The 24,799-nt window shown below is 42.2% G+C and overlaps 1 protein-coding gene and 1 long non-coding RNA gene across 4 annotated transcripts in view; one reads left to right on the top strand and one right to left on the bottom strand.

The window, feature by feature from the left end:
- The window catches only part of RBM20 (RNA binding motif protein 20), a 209,975-nt gene that overhangs the window by 176,004 nt on the left and 9,172 nt on the right, over positions 1-24,799 (bottom strand). The gene's annotated exons all lie outside the window — the stretch shown is intronic.
- Positions 19,855-23,906, top strand: LOC309636205. The gene is made up of 2 exons (XR_014249301.1): positions 19,855-23,152; positions 23,483-23,906. It is a non-coding gene; the product is annotated as an uncharacterized lncRNA (long non-coding RNA).

The following is a 24,799-nucleotide window of genomic DNA, read 5'->3' as shown; positions in this document are numbered from 1 at the left end:
ACTGCACTTTACCAGAAATAAACAATGAGGGGGAGTCACCCAATCAGATGTTTTCCATGATGGCCCTGACTCCAGTGGGGGACATTCTCCAATGACACTGTAGTAGGTATGATGCTGCTTTAACTAAAATGAACCAAACTATGAGAAAATTCACTGCTAACGGTCTCAGCATGGCCATGGACTCAAATGAGTCTTGAATTCATTTAGTGACACCTTCATGGCCAATTAATGGCAACTTGATGTATTTAAACACCTTGACGCTCACATTTTTTGCATAATCACTCTTAATCTTTGTTCTTTGTTTAGGCTTTTATAGGAAACTTTTTTTATACGAATAAACTTTTTAGTTTTAGTTCCCATAGCTCTATTTTCCCACCGTGGGTAGAAAGAACTCCTTTCTTTTCCTTCCTATTACTTATCTCAATTAATGCTTTTATAGTTATCTGTATTTTTTTTTTTTTGGTTTATATTTGTTTTCTCCATTAGACTGTCGTTTCCACCCACAAAGACCACACCTGTTCTGTTCATCACTCAGCACCTATGACAGCACCTAGCACTGGTAGGTGTTCAATAAATACTTCTCTTAGTTGAATGAAGTGTCCCATGTGTTAGATGGGGAAGCAGCAGGCTCTGGAGGATGTGAACCCCCTTTTCTTAAAGTAAAACAATTCAGAAAGCCATTATTTTACCAACCAGGTTGACATTATTACCTTTGGACAGTCATCCATTACATGAAGAAAAGCAATGTGAGATACATGCCCATCAAAATAACCAACTATTTAAGACCGCCTGTTTTAAAATGCACCTATCAGGAATTTTGGAAAATGAAACAGTGGGCAACACTCTGGTTTTTCCAAAATACCCCTTAGCACCAAATAGATCTAGCAAGTAGCAATCTGACTCTAGCTGTATTCGAAAACTTAAAAATTCTACAGTGACTCTGGAATTTTAATAACTTTTCACATTTTCAGAAACACTACATATTTTTTAACACTTATTTCCCCTTTATACCTTCTTGCATTCCCATATTTAAAACCAATAGTGGATTAAGAGCAACAAAGAACATTTGATAGTTCCAAAGAAACCAAATTGGATTATATCAAGGATACAGGCAAGAACAAATAGACTTATCACAACCAAGGAGACTGAAAATCAGAAAAAAACTAGAAACTGTTCTTTTTTTGTAGCCCCTTGCATTGAGGCTTTTGCAATTCTTTGAAGAAGTAATGTTAAGAAAAACTACAGCCACAGAATATCACAGAGAAAAACTACCATGTGAACAGTTTGAAATGTGCAGGGATTCAAGTATGAGAAGCACGAAGTGCTGTTTCTTCATTAGTTCTGAGAGTCATATTTCTAAACAGCATTTCATCTTAGTGCACGGTTTTTTTTCTACTGTTCCTTTTAAATATTTTGTTCAAATGTCCCTGTCTTAGTTATAATTATTCCATGCATCATTTAACTTTATAGACAATTAAATATGCAACTTTCACATATTTATGGTTCTTTCTAAGATGCAACCCAATTATCTGCGGTCAGCACCATCAAGAAGCAGGAAGCAGCAGAGCAAGGACTCCCATAATTTCAGCAGATCCCAATTTCAGCCCCTGGAATGTACAACTGGCACTTTCCGGGTGCCAAATTTCAGTACAATGGCAATGTCCTGGTTTTACCCTCCAAGTTTTGGAGGACAAAGAGAAATGCAGTCTGTTCACAGAGCAATGCAGAACCACCTTTGGAATTTATAGTCCATTCCTGGAATGCTCCAGAAGGAATCCAGCATCTGGTATCTGTGTTGGCTAATTATGATTGCAAGTGACACTAAATAAATTCTACCTGAATCATGTCTTACCCTCATTCCTTCTCCTTCTCAGAGGCCTCTTTATAGCCCAAGGTATATCTGAGAAATATAAGCCTGTAGTATCTATCATTTCCCGCCTGCTTACTCCCTGCTGGGTATTCTGCTAGGTGATATGTATATTTATTATCTCATTTAATCCTCCCAACAACCCTGAAGTAAATATTATTATCCCTCCTTCATAAATGATGAAATCCAGGTTCAGAGAAATGACTTGCAAGGTTATAGCTACTAAGTAGTAGAGCTAGAATGTGAGCCCAGGTCTGTCTGACTTGAAAGGCTGGGATCCTCCAAAACCTAAGGGGAAGCGGGGACCATGTTAATCTCATCAAGAGCTCTTAACTATTACTAAGAGGTAGTAACACACTGTGGTGAAAACACAGACTCTAAAATCAGGCTGCCTGATTCAGTCCATTGGAATCCCAACTCTATCATATACGAGCTGGAAGTTACTTAACTTCTTTACATCTCAGTTCCTCTGCTGTAAAGTGGACATATTAGTAATTGTTTCATAAGGTTGTCTGAGGGTTAAATAAGACAACATATGTGAAGTCCTTAGAATTATGTAGTAAGCACACAATGAAGGCTAGCTGCTAACACTACGCTGTTGATGATGATGGCGACGGGGGTTTCAAGGATCAGCCTCTTTTCCTGACCTTGGTTGGGCTCCTCCCAAACCTAGACCCACCATCCTATCGAACCTTTCACCCACAAAAATTAACAAAAATCTTACTCTCCTGACCAGGCTCTCATCTCCTTTATTCCACAACAGTCTCCTCTGGGTATAACTTCAGTAACTTCACTTCCACTATCCAAAACCTGCTCATTCCTTCAAGGCCCCTCAAAATTCCTCCTCCTCCAGGAAGTCTTCCCCAAACACTGAGACCCCACTGGTCTTCTCCTTCCAGACAATTTGCACCCCGTTAACACTGGCACTTAGAAATCATCATCAATCAGCAATGCCCCATGAATACAAAATTATATCCTGTCTTGAAGCATTCATTTAATATTTCAGCTTTATTTGCCTTATTCCCACAACCTGGTTGCAAGCTCCTTGAGGACAGTACGTGAGATACTTCTATATCTTCTACAAGCAATGACATAGAGAGCTAGTGTACACACACACACACACACACACACACACATACCCACAGCAATATAAAATGGGCATATCCCCTGGTGGGGATATCCTAAAACTATTGGCTTAAATTATTTTAAGATACTTAATATACTTACTTGAGATAATTATCTCCAAGAGTGGAGAATGAACTCAAGAAAGAGTCTAAAGAATATCGTTCATTGACAGCCTCAAAAATACCAGACCCTATGTTTGATCTCGAAGCCTTAAGCAGTATCAATCTTAATGCCTACTCTTACTATCGTCTTGTTAATATGCTGGCTTCCTTTATGCAATTGAAATTATGTGCATTAAAAAGCTTCATTGGGCTTCCCTGGTGGCGCAGTGGTTGAGAATCTGCCTGCCAATGCAGGGGACACGGGTTCGAGCCCTGGTCTGGGAAGATCCCACATGCCGCGGAGCAACTAGGCCCGTGAGCCACAATTACTGAGCCTGCGCATCTGGAGCCTGTGCTCTGCAACAAGAGAGGCCGCAATAATGAGAGGCCCGCGCACCGCGATGAAGAGTGGCCCCCACTTGCCGCAACTAGAGAAAGCCCTCGCACAGAAACGAAGACCCAACACAGCCATAAATAAATAAATAAATAAATAAATAAACCCAAAGTTAAAAAAAAAAAAAAATGTAACACTCAAGATTCCAGCTTTTCTTGAGCAATCACTAAGGATTTAATATGTGGCCATTTCTAATGGGAAAATAATAATTATCTCATGGAGTTGATTTGAGGATTAAATTAGATAATGAACATGAAAATGCTTTGTAAGGTTTAAAAAAAAAAAAAAAAAAGCTTCATTAATCCAGTGAGTTTCTAAGTGTTCCACAAAGACTTGGGAGACACTGTTGAGCTTGTATAATCATGACACAAACATCCAGCTACAGGTTACATAATTCAAGTCTGCCCATCATCTGGACACGCGCTGGGAATTGAGAATAACTCTAAGAAGATACTAGCAACTTGTTTAAAATGCAGAACATTGAACCCCAGCTCTAACTCAAAAGCGGTAGGGCAAATACAGCAGCCTTGGATTTAAGAGCTCACAGTTGTAAGCAAAGTCCCAGGAACATGAGAGCCAGGCACAGAATATGTGAACTGCTGATACAGTTACAGGTTTTCTAGTGGATTTTACAGAAAATAAGAATTGACCATGAACAATTCAAATAAGAATACCATCCTACACAGTTCACTTGTTATTAAACCCAGCCCTTCTGAGACAGGCTGGGACCTGGGACCTGAGACCCTTTGCTGCAGGGCTTGCACCTGGACAAACATCTCCTCCAGCAACAAAATACAAAGAAACTATAAGGGACTAAAAAGTACTGCGTGCATGGGCAGTTGGGGAAAATTATGAACAAGATACAAAAAACCCCAAAAACCCCAACTGCCACTTCTGAGGTACTGGGAGCAAAAGCAGGGTACTGCGCATGCCCCCTGCACACACCACCACCAGAGGGGTGGGCAAACTACCTAAGCCACCCTTCCAGCAGGACCCCTGGACCTGCCCTTACCCTTACCCCACATAAAGAACCAACTCTCCCCCCACTCAGAGGACAAGCAAGGGAAACTGTTACTTGTTTTCGCTCCCCACTGCTGCAGCAGGAGGCCCAGTAAAGCCTTGCCTGAATTTCTCATCTGGCCTCTTATCAACTTCTACTGGTGAAGGAAGGCTAAGCACCCTGGTTGGTAACACTTCCAAGACATTTGCAGACTGATGGCTATAAGTGATTTCTGCATGTCTTCCCATCGACCTGACACACAAAAGGACTGACGTGCACCCTTGAAGAGAGACCCTCTCTCTCCAGGCAACAGTTATAACAAACAACTGCAGTATAAACCTCTGGGGCTGGTTAGGGTTGGGAGAGCACACATAACGATGTCAGATCCAGCCCCTGCTCCAAGAAGACACATCCTCAAACTGCTGAGGGAAAGCCAAGCCCGCAGAGGTGTGTCACACACAGAAAATGGTGTTACCTTTATATGTGACTCAAGCTCCTGCCTTACCAAGCCATGACAATTTTAGATGGTGCCCTATTTTAAACACATCAATCCAAAAAAACCTCTAGAACCACTTCAATCCCTGACACACAACTAAACCTCATTTCCTCGGGTTCAGTAGAGGCTGATGTCCTCAAAAGGCAGGGAGTTGGAAATAAGTGGGTTACAGAAGGCAGGCTTCCACAGTCAGTACTTCCTAATACTCTCTGCCTGTGGCCTTGGCCTCAGTATCTGATGAGGATTCTCATAATACTCAGGGCTGGTGAGGCTGGCACAGAACATACATTCAGGCATAGCTAGCAGGAGTGAAAATTGGTACAAACTTTTTGGAAAGCCACTTGAAATACACACACACACACACACACACACACACACACACACACACAGAGAAAGGCTTAAAAATATCCCCACACTTTGCTCCAAAAAATTACAGTAATGAGACTACAACCTAATACAGAGAAAGCTTTAGGCAAAAAGATGTTTACCACAGAATTATTTTTTTTTTAAATAAAAAGAAAACCCCAACCATCTAAATATCCAACAGAGGAATGGCAGTTACACAGCCAATATGCATGTTTGTAAGATAATGTTAAGTGCAAAAAAGCAGACTTCAAAATTCAACATTATAGTACAATTAAAACCAGGAAAAAAGGAAAAACTAATCTACGGATAGAAAAGGCAGGCAAAGGGACTATCCCAAACAGCAGCTGATATTGGAGAGTGGACCCATAAGAGTTTTTTTGCCTTCTTTTCTACTGTCCTATATTAAGCACCTGTTAAGCCCTATTTGAAAAACTGGTAAGATACAGGTCCATGGTATGTCCCAGCATGATGGGGGCATTGGCGCCCCAAACGAAAGAAGCTGCTTTCCCAATCCTGGAGGAAAGACCATCTCTCTGGGGCCACTATGCCCCTTCCAGGCCTGGAAAGGTGTCCAAGCAGGGGGCAGAAGCTGCGGATGCAGCAGCTTCGGGGGCGATGGCGAACCGTGCGGGAGTGCGCGCACACCTCCCGGCGCCCTCCCAGGAAGATGTCAGGGGCCCAGACCACCATCCGGGGCTTTCGACCGACGACCCCCGCGAAAGCTCCGTGGGTCCGAGAGAGGGCGGCCGCCAGCCGGTAGAGGCAGTCTCGGCGGAGCGAGGACGCAGGGTCCCCGCACAAATGACACACGGCGCACGGGAAGTCTCGCCTTCGACCGGCTCGCGGAGATTTCTCAGGCTTCTAGAGCTTTTAAACACACACAAGGATTGAATTATTCGGAGAGCTCAGCAGAAACAATCAGGATTAAGGAGAGGAAAGCTGATGGAGCCATAAAGTGACAAGTGCTGCCACTTCTCCCGCCCTCCAACCCTGGCCGCCCAGTTCGAGCTGAAACCCCACCACCGCCGGCACCCGCATGGTCCAGGGCATCGCCACCAGGCGCGGAAGAACCCGCTCCACGTGCGCCAAGAAACGCGGAAGCAGCAACGAGGGTCCCCTGCATTTTCCCAGGTAAAAGCAATCTTGGACACCCAAACCCGGATTCTACATTAACAGCCATCCATCCAACAAGAGAGGAAGAAGATTCCCTAATACAGGCCCTAAAATACACATGTGTTTGCCCACTCCACTCCACTCCCAGCGTGGCGGAAGGAGAGGCAGAGGTCCCATTTAAGCATTCCAATTCCTCCGAGACGGGTGGCTGACCTTCAGCCTCGGCACCTCTCCCACCCAGCTGACATCTGACCTTCAGACGGGAACCTAAAGGGACACAGGATCTCTGTTTTAAAAGTTTAAGGACTGGGCTTCCCTGGTGGCGCAGTGGTTGAGAATCTGCCTGCCAATGCAGGGGACACGGGTTCGAGCCCTGGTCTGGGAAGATCCCACATGCCGCGGAGCAACTAAGCCCGTGAGCCACAACTACTGAGCCTGCACGTCTGGAGCCTGTGTTCCGCAACGGGAGAGGCCGCGACAGTGAGAGGCCCGCGCACCGCAATGAAGAGTGGCCCCCACTCGCCGCAACTGGAGAAAGCCCTCGCACAGAAATGAAGACCCAACACAGCCAAAAATAAATAAATAAATAAATAAATTTATTAAAAAAAAAAAAAAAAAAGTTTAAGGACTCCTGGGACTCCCCTGGTGACGCAGTGGTTAAGAATCTGCCTGCCAATTCAGGGGACATGGGTTTGAGCTCTGGTCCAGGAAGATCCCACATGCCCGGGAGCAACTAAGCCCATGCTCAGCAACTACTGAGCCTGTGCTCTAGAGCCCGCGAGCCAAAACTACCGAAGCCCATGCGCCTAGAGCCCGTGCTCTGCAACAAAGAGAAGCCACCGCAATGAGAAGCCCGCACACCACAACGAAGAGTAGCCCCCGCTCGCCACAACTAGAGAAAGCCCGCCAGCAGCAATGAAGACCCAACGCAGCCAAAAATAAATAAATAAATAAATTTATTTTTTTTAAAAAATTTAAGAACTCCTAAATAATGTGAATAATCCCACCAGAATGGGTCTGTTCTGTAAATTAACATTATAAAATCTACCTTTTCCAAAAAAGAGATTTTAAAGGGGGTGTTACTTAGAAATACTGTTAATAAACACGTTTAAATATAAAAAGAAAGTGTTAACATTATTTCTATTAATTTTTAAAATCTTGAACTAGAGAGATGTGTTTTACAAACAAGCAGTGCATAATACTTTGAATACTCTTCTAGGCACTATACAAATATTAACTCATTCTTAATAATAGCCCCATGAGGTAGGTACTATGGTTATCCCCACACATGGTTATACAGAAGATGTAACTGAGGCACAGAGAGGTTAAATAACTTGCCCAAGGACACACAGCTGGTAAGTGGCAAGTGGAAAAGCTGGGATTCAACCCCAGGCAAAGTGGTTCTCCTACCTCCTCATGAAAATCATGAGTTTCATATGCAATTCATACCCTTGTAAGTTACTGCTGACTTTGTAAACTGGTAAAACTTCATTGTAAAGCAACATGGCAAATATATCAAGAGCAAGGAAAATACTCATACCCTCTGACCTAGTAATCCCATTCCTGGGAAATATTCCAAGGCTCCATGCATGAAGATATCCATTACTATAGTATTAAGAGTGAAAAAGTGAAACCATAATTATCTATCATTTGGTGAATAATTAGATACAATTTTGGTAGATCAGCTCAGTGGGATATCAAGCAGTCATGGCAAATTAAATTATGAAGATGATGCAGCTGCAAAAAAAAAATACTTTTACAATATATTGTTAAGTAGAAAAAAATAAAGTTGCATGTACTATTTCAAAATATATGCACACGACCGAACATTAAAGGAATGAAGACAAAACAGGCAAATAAATGAGACTGACAGATCACTGGTAATTGTTTTCTTTCAAAAATTTCCCTTTATATTGTTACAGTAGAGCTGTTATAAATAAAATCTGGAGAAAGGGAAGTATGTCTTAAAGTATTTATGAGAATAAGCCAGATTTGCACAAGCCTTGAGCATTCAGAAGGAAACTTCTGAATCCTCAGAAGCTTCAAAGGGATGGTTCGATTGTATTTAAATGGTCCCTGAGCCTGGCTCACCCTAGCTAGGGAAGGAGGAGGATCCTGCTGGCAGCTGGAATTAGCACCGCTCTCAGCCGCTGTGCTAGGGAACTCCAGCTGAGACAACACTGTGGGGATTCCAGGCCTAGCCTCAATCCCACAAATCATGATAACAGTGAAAGAAGCAAAGGCTAATGCCAGAGGCTTTTCACATACAAGCACACGATCTAAAGACGTGAGAAATTTCGGACAACTTCAGAATGTGCCACATTCTTCACTTCCTGATCTATCTGTGATCTATCTGCCAGGTACCACCCAACAGTCCCTGGGAAAGAGATAAGAGTGATCCTGACCATTTCTTGGATCCACCCTGAAACTCCAAGATGTGAAATCCTTAGCTTCTCTAAGGGGTCAAGTTGAGGCAAAGAAAAAACAAGACAAAAATGCTCTCCTTAACAAGAACAACCAAAGTGATACTGAAAGGTTTCATAGGATGAATCATTAAATTCACTAAAGAATAATGTTGAGTCAAGGTCAAAAGTAAGACAAATATCTGGAACAATTGAATAGGGTAAAATTGAATGGTTTCAAAGAAATGGCAGGGAATTCCCTGGAGGTCCAGTGGTTAGGACTCCAAGCTTTCTCTGCCAGGACCCGGGTTCAATCCCTGGTCTGGGAACTAAGATCCAACGAGCTGCGCAGTGTGGCCAAAAAAAAGGAAAGAAAGAAAGAAAGAAAAGAAATGGCATGTTATTTTGAATTCAGGAAGTCTGTTTATGAGGGGTTTGTCCGTTCACCAAATCCCAAGCAACTGCCTTATTCAGACCAGAAGAGCATCTTTCAGTCACTGTACTTAAAGACTGAGGCAATGTATACCTCTTCCCACCCCTGCCCCTACCTTCTTTCACTAAATGGACAGACCCAAAAATATCAGTCTGGCTGGGAGAGCCTGTCCCTTAAAATTTACTGCAACCAAGTGAAGGTACAAAGTTTTCAGAATTGAAAACAACCTTCTGAGCCTAAAAGTGTTGTAATTTAATCCAAAATTTTATTGAAAAGATCATTAAAGCATGCAAATGGCTTGTTGCAGGCAACAACTGCACGCAAAAACCCATTAAGAGATTTTTTCTGACAGACGGTAGTGGCCTATAAACACATCATACTTCATTTTGATTGCTTTTAACAGAAAATGCAAATAACATATGGAAGGAGCTCATTGGTCAAATATCTTTCCAATTCCCCAAAGTAAAATGACCACACACACACACACACACACACACACACACACACACCCACACACACCTCTTCCCCATGCTCCCCTCTCAGATTCTATCTGGAAACATTTTCAAAGTTCTCTAGCCATAAACAACCTCACCATCAGCAGATTAGCAAAAGTAACTGGTATTTTAAATTAATCTTCTGCTTATCCTCAACGATGGCTTTGCTGCCATACCAAAAAAAGAGAAGGAAGTTTTTCCTCTGCTTAAAAATGACAACACCTTAAAAGGGGTTCAGGACAACAGGAGCTGAATTCGTGTAAAACTGCAAAGAGAAATGACACAACCTGTACAAACTGTCAATGTTTTTTCACATAAAATCACCATTTAAAAAATTGCTTTTTGTGAATTCCCTGGCGGTCCAGTGGTTAGGACTCGGCGCTTTCACTGTCGAGGGCACGGGTTCAATCCCTGGTCCAGAGCTAAGATCCCGCAAACCTCGCGGCACGGCCAAAAAAAAGAAAAAAAGAAAAAAATCACTTTTCAAAAAAAAAAACCAAACAAACAAGGGCCAGGATTTATCATGATAAACAGGCTTCTCTTCCAAAAAATGTCCACAGAGAACTGCCCTAGGAGGAAGTTCAAAAGAGAGCCTTTGTCAGTCCCTGCCTTCCAGTGAAACTTTAGGCCAAAGAAAAGAGTTAGGATCAACCCTGACCTCTGCCCTCCCTTCCCTTCACAGTGCTCAAAGAGCAGACATTAAAAAGATTTCAAAGAGAGAATTTAAGAGGGTTTCTGACAGTTTTCCCTAGCATTCTCATCACTCATCATGAACTCTCTGCACAGGAATGACACTTGTTAAGTTTTTTTCCCTCTCCCTCCCTCCACCTGTCGTCCCAAGTCTCTCTTGGTATGCTGGGGCCCATCGCACTTTCTGCTTGAATGACAAAGTCTCCCCTGCAATCCCATGTCTCCCCTTCCACCCAAGTGGCTGCTTCTAAATTGGGGGCCCTAGAAAAATATGTACCAATCAGGGGCTACGTGATAGCTAAGCATCACAGAATGGCCACAGGTTGGCTGGTGGGTTTTTCCCTTTGTTTTATTTTTTTCAGTATAATGACTAGCTCCACCTTGACCTTCCCTAATAACTTTCTGTGGAGTTGGGATGGACAAAGACAGGCAAACTCAGACAGCTGGGGATCAGCAAGGTGCCCCTAATTTCCCTTTGGGCCTCCCCCTGTAGGTAGACCCAGCCACAGCTCAGGAATTCCAGGCGGGATGCTTGGCATAAGTAAGTAATTGAGTTAAGGGAGATCTAAAGAAAGACTTCACGTTCACATTCATATGCTAAACTTGGTTAAAAATAGGCTCAAGAAGGACCTGACTTCACTTTTAATTTTAGCCTGGTGATGTGAACATGCCCTAAAGACAGAAAGTCACCAGGCATTTTCCTGAGGGCAGCGATCTTCATGTTTTTATAAAAAGGAAATGCAGCATGTTCTATTAATAAAAGTGCTGTAGCCTCAGTTAAATCTGGACAGTTCGTAAATCAGGGCTCCCTCCGGCTGAGCTTCCCCAGGCCAGCAGCTCCCTCACACCCAAGCCCCCAGCAAGGGGGCCGGTCACATGCAGTGGCGGAAAGTGAGCCCGACACCCAGGGATCAGAGGCCACACTCGATCAAAGACCACAAGGTATGGCTCCTGGACACTTCACAGGGGACCAAGTGCCTCAACCAAGAGCATTCGCCAGGAACTCTTTTAAAAAGGGCTCCTGAAAAGATCCTCATTGCCAGGATGGAGCCCGGTGTGTTATGAGATTTAGTGAGGCAAGGGGGACAGGTTGTGATTGTAGGAGGTGCACAGGGTAGAAGGTAGAGAATATGTGATGCTTCCTTCAGAAAGGACAAGCAATTTCACCTTTTCCTTCCAATCTCAAAGATGGCGAAGTTAAAACCGGCCTCTGGCTATCCGGCTGGACCTTTCCATGGACCCACCGAAGAAGGATCCCCTCCAGCTGCCCTTGGCTATCAAGCCGCATAACAAAATAAAATGTGGCCAGGTGGGAAAATTACCACCCCTAGAGCACTGAGCCTCCTCACCCAGGCTAACTGGTAATTCCAAACTTGGGCAAGGCTGCCCCAGGTCCTGGAGAAAGTGCTAGGGCTGGGGTGTGTGTGCGTGTCCAGGTCACAAGGCACTTCCAAACACACAATCCCCAGCCCAGCTTAGGGATTCTTAGGATCTCAGTGAATCGCTCTTCTGCTTTCTTGTCTGAGTAAACATTTGAGGCCTTACAAACTCACATAATCCTCCCAACAACCAGATGAGATTGGTTGAAGAAACCGAGGCACAGAACAGTAAGGTCACACAGTTAGAAAGGGATGGGCCATGCTTTAACCAGGTCTCTCTCAATCCAAAACCCAGGGTAGTGCAACGGGAAAGGCCCAACAAAGTCAAGGTGGAAGGTATGCAGTCTTCTTCCACCTTCTTGCCTTTCACTTGGGTAAATTTCCCTCCCTCAAAGGAAGACAACTCTAATGTTTTGGTGCCGATTTTTGGTTCTTATTTTGCTTTCGCCCCCATTTTTCCACGTTTATATTTTGGCCACTTGTAAAATCCTATAAACCCTCAACCTGAACAATGCCACGATAGCCTGAGCCATAGAAGGTCATAACATACAGGGAAAAATGGAGAGACCTTGATTTGAGCTTTGTGGCCAGACAGATGTGAGTTCGCACCCCAGCCCTTCTTCTTGCTAGCCAAGTGACTTCAACAAGGGTGTACTCCACAGCCCCAAATTAAATTCAGGAGCAGCTGAAATCAGAATTGGCCAAATGACTGAGCTGGCAGCTTTTTTTTTTTTTTTAACTTTTATTATGGAAATTTTCTAACTATACAAAGGTAGAGAAAACAGTATAATGAAGTCCCATGTACCCATCACCCAGCTTCAACAATTACTAACTTCTGGTCCGCCTTGTTTATTACTCTGTACCCCTACCCATTCCCACCCTCCACACTATTATTTTGAAGCCAATTCCAGATACATCATTTCATCTATAAATACTTCGGTATCTAGCTCTAAAATATAATATCATTTCAATTTTAACATAATTTCAGTATCTTTATCACAACTATAAATAAATAAATAAATCTTTAGCATCAATATCCAGTCTGTTCAAACGTCCTAAGTGATTTTTGTTTTGGATACTACTTTATTCATATGTGCATACTACACTTGATTTCCACCCCATAGCAAGCACCAGCCAGAATGAAAAACTGTAGAAATCAAAGTCAATTCTATAACCTGTAAAAAATAAAGGCCTTTATTTAATCAAACCTAACCAGTAGCTTTCATGGGAGCTTTTGATACTTTAGAATTTTTACCTTTAGATCTTGTGTTTCTCTGGTATAGCAATTTTTAAAATATTTATTTAACACCTACTATGTGTTAGGTATTCTAGACCTGGGGCATAGTTTGTTTTTTAATAGTTGGTTTGTTACAGCTAAGTTCCAAAGATTATAGGCCCCATAGATAAAACCACCTGCAGTTCTTATTCTTGTAATTTATTTGTTGAAGAAAACAGGTCTCCTGGCCTAAAGAATGTCCACGTTCCAATTGGTGGATTATTACCTCCATGGTGTTGTTTTAACATGTTCCTCTGTCCCCCGTATTTCCTATAAACGGATAGTTAGATCTCAAGCCTGGCGTAGATTCAGGTTCTATTTTTGATGGCGCTGTGTACTTCCTGCTGCATCAGTAGGCACATGATGCCTGGAAGTCTTTCTTTTTTGTGACATTAAGATTGATCAGTAGGTTTAAATGTCATCAGCCTGATCCATCCATTATAAAGTTTCCCATCAGCTTCACCTAATGTTTTAGCAGCCATTTAATAACCACGTTCTCTAAATTCATTGTTTCACTAAGGGTTACAAAATAGTGATGTTCCAATTCTATAATTCCTTCTGCATTTATTAGATAGAATTCGTCTACAAAAAAGAACTTTTCCTCATCTACAGTTTGGATACCCTAAGGTAACCAATAAGAAAGGACAGAATGAATGTCTGATTCTTTCCCTTTCTTGGCCAGTGTTCAGAATGAGTTGGTTTCCCAACCTCCTCCAGTGAAACATCATTGAATTTTTAACTCATGAATTTTACACTTTGGAGCAGGTTTGGTATATGTGAATCCACTATAGTTATTTGTTTTAATGCTCAAATTATTCCATATTTGGGCACCAGGAGGCCCTTCAACTTGTCTCCAAAGTGCTTCTGACATGACACAAGTGGTCTTTGATAGCTTCTTTGCTTTCTGATGCAAGATATGCCAACTCATTTTGTACATTTCCTGTCCCAGACCTGGAATCAGCCATTTTTCTCAGGATTCTTAGTCCCTTTTAGTGGGGAATTGTATTTAGAGGCCACAATCCGGATGTTACAGGTGCTCATTGCTACTGAGTTGGTCCTTATTTCTAGGCTTTTCAGTGGACAAAGTTAGGAAATACTTTTTCATTTGTTAAAGAGAAAAATACATCAGGAGTTCATACCAAAATTTTCAATTCAAATTTAAAATTACAGGATTTTTACTTAACATCTTTGATTATAAAATTGCTGTCTCTTTTCTATTATGCTAAAAATATTGCTTTCTGATTTTAACATAATTACTATATATATATATATACACACACACACACACACACACACACACATATAAGTGATCGATTCCAAATAGTAATACCAATATTATTACTAACAGTATTACTGAAAACAGCTTAAGATTTATTTGAATTTGTTTTGCCCTTAAGATATATTCCACTAGAGATGTATAATCAAATTACTGTGTTTTAAAGTTGTGTGGAATAATTCTTTGTGTGATTAAGCTACCAACTTGACACATAAATTTGTTTCATTTTAATCTTGATTTGGGGGGGTTATTTTTTCTATTTTAATTAAATTTTGTTTATAGTTAAGGAAAACATCTATAGGGTTCCAAAGTCAAATCTATAAAACAAAATACATTTTAAAGAGTCTAGATTCTATCCCTGACCCATCCATCCATTTCCTCCCTCCCTCTATTTTATTGGTTTACTCTTTCATTTCTTTTAATTACAAGCAAATATATATGTATTTCTCAGATAAGAGGTAACATGCTATCTATTATTTCTGCACCCTGCTTTTTACACTTAACAATATACCCAGGAGATCATCCCACAGCTGTAGCTGGATACAGAGATCATTCTCCTTCCTTTCTATAGCTCTATAGAAACCCACTGTATGGATGTCCCATAGCTGACTTAACCCATTCCCTATTGATGGACATTTGGGTTGTTTCCAGTCTTCTGCCATTACAAATAATGCCACCACAGAAAGCCTTCTGCATACGTCTTTTCCTATTTTTGCCTGTGTATTTTGGGGACATATCTTATAAACAGGATTGTGTGGTCAAAAGAAAATGCACATGTAATTTTGCTAAATATTGCCAAATTCCCCTCCTTAGAAGTGGTACCATTTTTATATACCCACCATGAGGTGATAATTTTTACATGCTGACTTTAATATTAAAAAATCTCTGAAATCTCAGGGGCCTTAATTAAAAATCCCTGAAAGGGGTTTTAATGAAGCCCATCTAATTCAATTCTCCACGTTCTGGACAAAGGAAATTTCTTTTGAGAAAGGGCAATGACATGCTCAAGGAACTGCCTTCATCCCTTGCCTTTCTGACTTAAATACACAGTTTACACATAATTCTTTCTATGTCAGAGAAGTTAGGCACAGTATTAAATATTCGGATTGAAAATATCATAGGTTAGTTTAGGTCTTTGTGAACTACAAGTAGTTCCCTGAACTGAAAACTCGAAGTTCATGGGTGGGGAGCAGGGGGCTTCTCAGTGCTCTCTCCTTTCCTGGTCCCCTTTCCTCCTTTTAACAAATCACAGATTTGATGAGGATTGCGATGGTACCACAGGCGGGTGCTGGCTCCTATCTGCACCCACACCACTGAAGAGCATCTCCCCTGAGCGTCCCTTTCCCTACAGTATCCTCCCAGCGTCTGAGATTAGGCACTTATCTCATTCACTCCTCACAATACCAGTATGAGGTGGATGCCCTATCGGCCCCATTTTACACCTGAAGAAATGAAAGAGCAGAGAGGTTAAGTAATTAGTTCAAGGTCACACAGCTAGCAAGCTAGCCAGGATGCACACCAGGCATTCCAACTCCAATACCTACCTTTAACGGTTGTGCTGCGGTGCTTCTATGTTTCAGACCCTCAACACCTGTCGCCCAACTAGTGCAGGGGCCTCCCAACTGACATTCCCCATCTCTAGGGGCACGCGTACACACACACACACACACACACACACACACACACACACACGTGCACACATGCACACAACTCTGCCAATTATCCTCCCTTCTCCAATACCCATGTAATCTTTCCAGAACACCAGTCGCATTACATCAGACCCCTGCTTACAAATGACTACTCAAAAGATAACATCCAAACTCCTTAACTTGAGAAACACAGTTCTGTATCACCAGCATCCTGCCTTTTTTTACATCCTTAGCTCTCGCCATTCCCAGCCACTCCATCCCATATCCGTGCCCATTAGTTAAAAACACACTCTGACCTCCAGTCAAGTGGAATTACTCTGAGGCTCCCAGTTCACCATGTTTTTTCTCATCTCTGAAAATGCATCTCTTCTCCCACCTCCATCTAGACCCCACCCTCCCCCATCCACTTGACAAGCCCTTAGGCACAGACTCAGAATCAGCTCAGGATGACCTCCTCAGACATCTGGGCTGGTCTTTCCTGGACCCTCCTCCTCCACCCTCCATCCCCACTACAGTACCTGCTACAACAGAGTCTCACTCTCACACCCTCTACCCACTCAACCCTCTTCTCCACCTGCACTCAGAGGTAATCATTTTATCAGGTCTTCTTTTTGTTTATTCTTCCAGTAATTTTTATGCAACAAAGGAAGATGTGAATATATATTTATATATTTAAGAATATATAAATGTTAGACATAATATATACATATATTTTACATAATAATATATGTTCCTATTCTCCCCTTTTCTTACACAAAAGCTAGCCAACTATGCACACTTTCTGCACCCTGCTTTTTTCTCTTGATATATCTTTGGGATTTCTCTGTTACAGCACACAGAGATGATCCTCATAGTATGGGAGGATACAGCCATATTTATTGATTAATCCCCTGTTGCTGGACATGGAATAGAGTACATCCCCTGTTTCAAGGGACTGAGTGAGACCTCGTCCTGCTGCTCTTTGTCCAACATCAAGATTCCACCAAGCGCACAGCTCTGATCTCTGCCAAAGAGAGTCCAGTGGGACTGGCCACTGCTGGAGCCAAGCCATGATAAGAGCACCAAGTCATGGTGCCAGGTCCAGGGGGAGCAGCCCAGGTTCTGCACCTTCTTTTACTTCCAAGAACCACACAGGAGCAGAGGTTATGATCCTCTAACTTCTTGCACCTTCATTTCAGTTTCCTGAATCACAAAACTCAGATCCTGCAGCCCACAGAGTTCACATCTTAGGTGGGCTCAGACAGGAAACAGATGCCACCATGTGTCAATGACTAAGCTTGGCATTTCATCTAGTCATTCAACAAATATTTGGTGAGCTGCTTCTAGGAACCAGGTATTGTTCTTGGGGGCTGGGGGTGTAAATCACTGGATAAAACTCCCCAGCACAGGCAGGATGGGAGGAAATGTAATAAAAACATAATAAATAAGTAAAATAAGTAAATGATAGTTTGTTTGAAGATAACAAGTGCTATGGAAAAAAACAGAACAAAGTAAGGGAGTCTGGACTGGAAATGCAGGATGCAATTTAAATAGTGGTCAGAGTGGATCTCAGTGGCAAATCATGGCACATAACTTATTTTCTGGGCAACTCCTTTTTGCAGCTGCCACAGGTCAACTGTCATTACCATTGCCACAATTAAACTGTTGTAATCACAATGCCAAGGTAATAATAAAGTATCCCAATGCCGCAGTTGTCTTGAGTTGTGTTGTTCTAGAAATTGCTTGAAATAAGGAGAGTGTTCACTTAGGGCTTAAAAACCTTTTTTGTCATAAGAATTTCTGTTGTTGAAAACTTTGATGCCATGGGGCTTAAGGGGTGTTCCAGGTGGTCACGTCCACCATCTCCCCTATTTGAACTGAATCTCACAGAAGAAATTCAGCCTGGAAATTGCCTGTACCTTTAAAGGCACAATTAGGCCCCTGGCTGGAGATGGCTGAGTGACACAGAAAGCCAGGTTACGCTATGATAAACATGTATTCAGCATGTCCTTCCTACATTCCTGTCCCTGTGTCATGTCGCTGACTGTTACACTCAACCCCACTTCCTGAAAGAAGCCCACACTCTCTCAGAAGCCCCGCACCTCGGCTCACATGTGCCTTGAAGGTGGAGCCCAGACCAGAGCTTGGGCTTGTTGCTGCCTGAGTTTGTGGCTCCCACACACACCACCACTTATCCCACCTCTCCAAACACAAAGGCAGACTAGTTGTGTCTCTCTAGCCCTTTCAGACTGGCAGCCCAAACAAAGCGTAAGTTGGAGAAAACCAAGCTTTGGTCTCACATCAATTCTCAGCCATGAGACCCTCCTGAGTGGATTTTCTCATCACAGAGTCACTGAGATCAAAAGTTAGGTTGCAGGTAACTTGCTCCTTTTCTCAGGTGTTCAACAAACTATGTGCCAGGGACCCTGCCAGATGCTGAGGACACCAAGATGAACAACAGTGGCCCTGCCTGCAAGGACGTGGCAGGGTCTTTAGAGGAGATCAACAAGAGGTGAGCACGGGGTAAATGCTACAGTGGAGGCCATGGGGCATGAGAGGAAACAAGCACCCAACGCCCCCTTCCTGCCTGGGGCCAGGGAAATCTCCCTAGAAGAGGGGAGTCAGCAGAATCCATGAAGACAAAAGGAATGTTCCAGTTGAGGACAGGGAAGGTGGTTCAGGTGGACGAAACAGGAGGGCAGCCAAGACAGAACAGCAAGTCCAGACTGGAGAGCTAGTGGGGGCAGGGCCAGAAGGGGCTTCCCAGCATCTGAATCTCGAGCTACAGGCAATGAGAAGGTACCGCAGGGCTTTAAGTAAGCAGATGACAAGGCGAAGGCTGTGCTGGTATGGAGAAAAGAACAGTCTGAGGACAGGCTCCATTGGAGGCAGGGGAGAAGCTGAGAGGCCTGAGGCCGTGGCAGTGGGCAAGAAATGTGGGTAGGGAGTTCTGAAGGAAGGGGACAGCGCAAGTTGGAATGGGTCAGAGGGCCTGGCTCTGAGCCTGGGCTCTCCAGTCGCTGGCTTGAGGACCCTGAGCTACTAGTACTTATGTAATCCCTACCTACTTCACAGGGTTGCTGGAGGATTAACAGTGCCTTGTGAACCGTACAGCATGGCAGGAAAGCAGGGCTGTCCACTCACCCCCTGCACTGTTGCATCTGTAGACCCCTCGTCGCTAGGAGACTTAAAGTTACCCTCACAGGCACATATGTTTTCTCTGCTCACTTAACTTCTCTGACAGCTGAGTGGTCTTTGGTAAATCTGGTCCTCCTTCTGGACCTGGCTTCCTTTTCTACAAAACAAGATCATTGAATTAGAGGATCTCTAGGGTGCCTTTCAGCTTGAAGTTTTGTTTTCTTATTCATCTTGTATCCCAATTTCCAGGGTAATAATTATTTGTAAAATGAAAACTTATTGAAGGAAGAGTCACCAATAGAAGGAAAATAAACTAAGCTAATGAGTAACTGACACTGAAAACTTAGATGATAAAGTGTGTGTTCTTTAAAAGCCTTGAAGGCTCATATTAATAAGTTCCATTCAAAGACACAGTCATGGGACTTCCCTGGTGGCGCAGTGGATAAGAATCTGCCTGCCAATGCAGGGGACACGGGTTCGATTCCTGGTCCGGGAAGATCCCACATGCCACGGAGCAACTAAGCCCGGGCGCCGCAACTACTGAGCCCGCGTGCCACATCTACTGAAGCCCGTGCGCCTAGAGCCCATGCTCTGCAACAAGAGAAGCCACTGCAATGAAGACCCTATGCAGCCAAAAATAAATAGAATTAAATCTTTAAAAAAAAAAAAAAAAGACACAGTCATAAAAATTCAAAGGTGTTTTCAACCAAAAGAATGATTCTTATGTATAACATCTGTGCTCCCAAAAGGTTAAATTATCATTGGCCTAGATGTTTACCCAAGAAAACTAAAAGACATGTCCACATTAAAACTTGCAAAGGAATATTCATATACCTTTATTTGTAATAGCCAAAAAATTAGAAACATCCTAAATGTCCATCAACAGGTGAGTGGATAAATAATTTAAGACATATTCGTAAAATAGAATACCACTCAGCAATAAAAAGGACCAAACTTTTGATATATGCAAAAGAACAGATGAACCTTAAAATCGTATGCCGAAAGAAAACCCACAGAATGGGAGAAAGTACTTGCAAATCATCTATCTGAAAAGGGTCTCGTATCCAGAATTTATAAAGGACACACAATTTCACATCAAAAAGACAAACATCTCAATTTAAAAAGAGACAAAGGACTTGAATAGACATTTCTCTAAAGAAGATATAAATACAACAAGCACATGAAAAGATGCTCAACATCATTAGTCATTAGGGAAATGCAAATCAAAACCACCATGAGATACTACTTCATACCCACTAGGATGGCCATAATTTTTTTAAAAAACAGAAAATAACAAGTGTTGGCAAGGTTGTGGAGAAACTGGAACCCTCATTCACTGCTGGTGGGAATGTAAAATGGTGCAGCCACTTAGAAAACAGTTTGGAAGTTCCTCAATAAATTAAACACAGAATTACCATATGACTCAGCAACTCCACTTCGAGATACATACCCAAAAGTATTGGAAACAGATGTTCAAGCAAACACTTGCACACAAAATTCATAGCAGCATTACTCACAATAGTCAAAAGGTGGAAACAGCCCAAATCCATCAACTGATGGATGGAAAAACAAAACACTGTCTATCCATACAATGTAATTTTACTCAGCAATAAAAAGGAATGAAGTACTGATACATGTTACAACGTGGATGAACCTTGAAAACATTATGCTAAGTGAAAGAAAGCCTGATACAAAAGGCCACATATTGTATGATTCCATTTATATGAACTGTCTAGAATAGGCAAGTCCATAGAGACAGTAAAAAGCAGATTAGTGGTTGCCAAAGGCCTGGGAGAGGAGGGAATGGGGAATAACTGCTTAATGGGGACAGGGCTTCCCTTCGGGGTGATGCAAATGTTCTGGAACTAGATAGTAGTAGCTGTTAAACAACATTGTGAATGTACTTAAAACCACTAAATTACACTTTAAAATAGTTAAAATGGTTAATGTTACATGTATTTTATCACAGTTTTAAAAAGTATTATTTCCCCAGAAATCATTATGCTGAGTGAAAGAGCCAGGCAACAAAAGGAGTGCATACTGTGATTTCATTTGTATGAAATTCTAGAAAATGCAAACTCATCTATAGTGCTAGAAAGCAGGTCACTAGTAGCTTGAGAGGAAGGGGTTAAGGGAAAGAGAGAAAGATAAATTATAAAAAGCATGAAGAAACTCTTACTATCTTTATTGTTTGATTGATGCTTTAAACATGTACAGCTTAGGGTACTTCCATTATACCTCTGTAAAATTGAAAAAAAAAGACCAAAAAATGTTTTAAAAATTATCACTGGATGTCTAAATTCTTAGACTTATTAAATTTCTAAACACACTGAGGAATTCACTGTTTAAAGGATCTTTGCTATAACCCCTTTCAAAGGTCAAAAGCAAACAGTCTTTCCCTGATTTATTGATTCTATTAAGTCTGCTTTTTACATTCAACAGTTTATTAAAGCAAAAGAACACCTGTAACAATGTCTGCTAAAACCGTTCAAGAGTATGTCTGGTGAAGACTAAGCGAGCTTGATGTGGCCATGTTTCAAGTCAGAAATTCCTTTTGCTATTAATAGGAGCCTAGGACACTTTAATCACTGCTGAATCCTGGTTTTCTGAATTGGTTCAAAAATGGTCTGGCAGAGGCTCACTTTGCAAATCAAACGATCATATGTTATTATTTTAGCACATGCTGAGTGGATTATTAGTGTTTATATACTCTCCGTAAGCATCAAATTCAGATCTTGCCTAACATGTATAACAAGCAGAATAAGACAGTGAATCAAATGCCAGAGTCAGATTTGCTCATGGAATTTAAATTGGGATGTGGATTTCAAAACCAAAAAGGAATACTTAAAGCTACAAGAAACGGAAAAAGGGGGTTTTTAATTGGACTGCTTAGTTTGTCTCAAATTAAATTCAGCAGTTCAAATTTATTTCAGCAGTTTCTTCCATAATATTTTCTTTGCAAATAATGGGTTTTCTATAAATTATTTTGAGGATGTAGATATTTACATAGAGATGACATGATCACCTGTATTATATAACATCCTCCCATCCCAGCCCCACCCCACCAGTTCTTTCATAAATACTATTTTTCTTACTTTGTTGAGTGCTTTTAAGTTTGTGACTTGATTTCTTCATCTGTAAAATGGGGAGAATAACAGCACTAGCCTCACAGGATTATTGTTGGATTACATGATTAAATAGATTATACATATATAAAGTGCTTATTAGACTAGTAGCTGACACACAGGAATCACTCAATGAGTGTTAGTTGTTATTCATGTTATTATTACTATTCCCTTTTACAGATGAGAACACTGAGGCTCAGGGTTAGTGGTGGCAAAGCTGAATGTAGAACATACAGCATGCCTGCTCCTGATTCTTTTCATTACTCCACACCACTTTCCCCACCCATACATATTTTGTGCATGAAAATAAGAGTACCAATCTGGAAAAGGCAAAAATAGCTGTGTAATTTAAATCTGAAAAGCATGAACAAACTGGTAGTCACAGACCAGCTCCAGGACTCATCCAGTTTAGGTTCCAGGGCAAGTCATCAGTCATTTTTAAAATCGTCTTCACATAGTGATTTCGAAAAGGGGGATAAAAGGTTTCTGCAAAGAGTCAACAGACCTTTGAGGATGCCCCCAAAATTGTGCGAGCTAGCAAAAATTACATACTGCCCATTCACCGCCTTCAGCATTAAAACAGATTTATATATTCACTTTGTATGGACATTAAAAAGTATGGCAGCCCGGGATAGAATGTCTGCTGGAGGGGTTAAATGGAAAGTGGCAGGCCCATCAATTAAGTTCCTATCAAGTCGAGAAAAAAACCAGAGGATCCAAATCATATCTACGGGCTGGTACAATGCAAACATATTTGCAAGGCTGTCTGATTTAACCTACATATCCAAACTAATCCATTCTAAAGTGATATGTAGTTATTGTTCCAGTTCCACATATTTCATTGAGGAGGTTTTTTTTTTTTTAATTATTAGCACCTTTTAATTATTTATTTATCCATTTATTTATTTGGCTGCGTTGGGTCTCCGCCTCTGCGCGAGGGCTTCCTCCAGCTGCGGCAAGCGGGGGCCACTCTTCATCGCGGTGCGCGGGCCTCTCACTACACTATCGCGGCCTCTCATTGCGGAGCACAGGCTCCAGACGCGCAGGCTCAGTAATTGTGGCTCACGGGCCCAGTTGCTCCGCGGCATGTGGGATCCTCCCAGACCAGGGCCCGAACCCGTGTCTCCCGCATTAGCAGGCAGACTCCCAACCACTGCGCCACCAGGGAAGCCCGAGGAGGTTTTTTTTTAAATATGGTCAAATTAAAAGATAATACCACTAGCTGAAAGTTTGTTGGGAAACAGGATATTCAGAGGGTCTCACGGTATCACTCCCAAAGACAACTTACTAATCACAAAGAGAAAAATGTCCCGTAGTGATAGAGAGATCTGGCGGTGACCACGTTAACCAAGGGATCAAACTTAGCGGAACACACATTACCCGTTGTATGTGGGTCCTTGCCAAAGTGCTTAACCTGAATCTGGTCATGAGGAAACAACAGACACATCCAGATCATGGTTCATTCTACAAGACAACTAGCATGGAATCTTTGGACACGAAGAGTAGAAAAGAGCAGGTAACACTTGCTACATTAAAAGAGACATCATAAACAAACAAATGCACTGTTAACTTGAACCAGGGGGGTTTAAAAATCGCTATATGAGACATTTTTCTGACAACTGGAAAAAGTTAAAAATCAAGTGTTTATCAGAAAACTCATTTAAGTAAGCCTAATTTTCTTAGATATGATAACAGAATTATGGTGATGCAATTTACTTTCAAATGCTCAGGAGAAAAATATGTGATGCTCTGCTTCTGTTTGGAAGGATGGAACAGAGCATGAGACGCCCCAGAGAGACCCAGTCTACCCCCACGTGCAGAAAGACCTTTGGGGGAGATATGGGAGGAGATAACATACCCAAAGATGCTTTTCAAAATTCTCTTTCGGGGGCTGAGCAGACTAGAGCCGGCAGATAAAAGGTCAGTTTATGAATGTTCTCCATTTCTCTCTCTCCCATTTCCAGGCAGTAAAAAGGGCAAATAGCAGAAAACACCGTAGACGGAAATATGAGGATTCTTATCCCAGCCTGCCCATTACCTTGCTGTGTGACCTCAAACAATTCTCTTGACTTCTCCCATGCTCACTTGCCTTACCTAGAAAAACAGGAGGGCTGGGCTAAAGCAACTTTCAGATGCCTCCCAGGTCTAATATCTAAGATGCTAATGGCTCATTCAGTCTTTAAAGACAATGTGCAATGCCAACGTGAAAAGTCTATTCCTATTTTTGTTTTTAAAAATTCTAAGTAGTGGGCTTCCCTGGTGGCGCAGTGGTTAAGAATCCGCCTGCCAATGCAGGGGACACGGGTTCAAGACCTGGTCTGGGAAGACCCCACGTGCCACGGAGCAACTAAGCCCATGCGCCACAACTACTGAGCCTGCGCTCTAGAGCCCACGAGTCACAACTATTGAAGCCCGCACGCCTAAAGCCTGTGCTCCACAACAAGAGAAACCACCGCAGTGAGAAGACCACGTAGCACAACGAAGAGTAGCCCCCGC

The sequence above is a fragment of the Balaenoptera borealis genome (assembly GCF_965194805.1).
Source record: "Balaenoptera borealis genome assembly, chromosome: 10".
Taxonomy (NCBI): Eukaryota; Metazoa; Chordata; class Mammalia; order Artiodactyla; family Balaenopteridae; genus Balaenoptera; species Balaenoptera borealis.
This window is presented reverse-complemented; position numbering and strand designations above follow the sequence as displayed.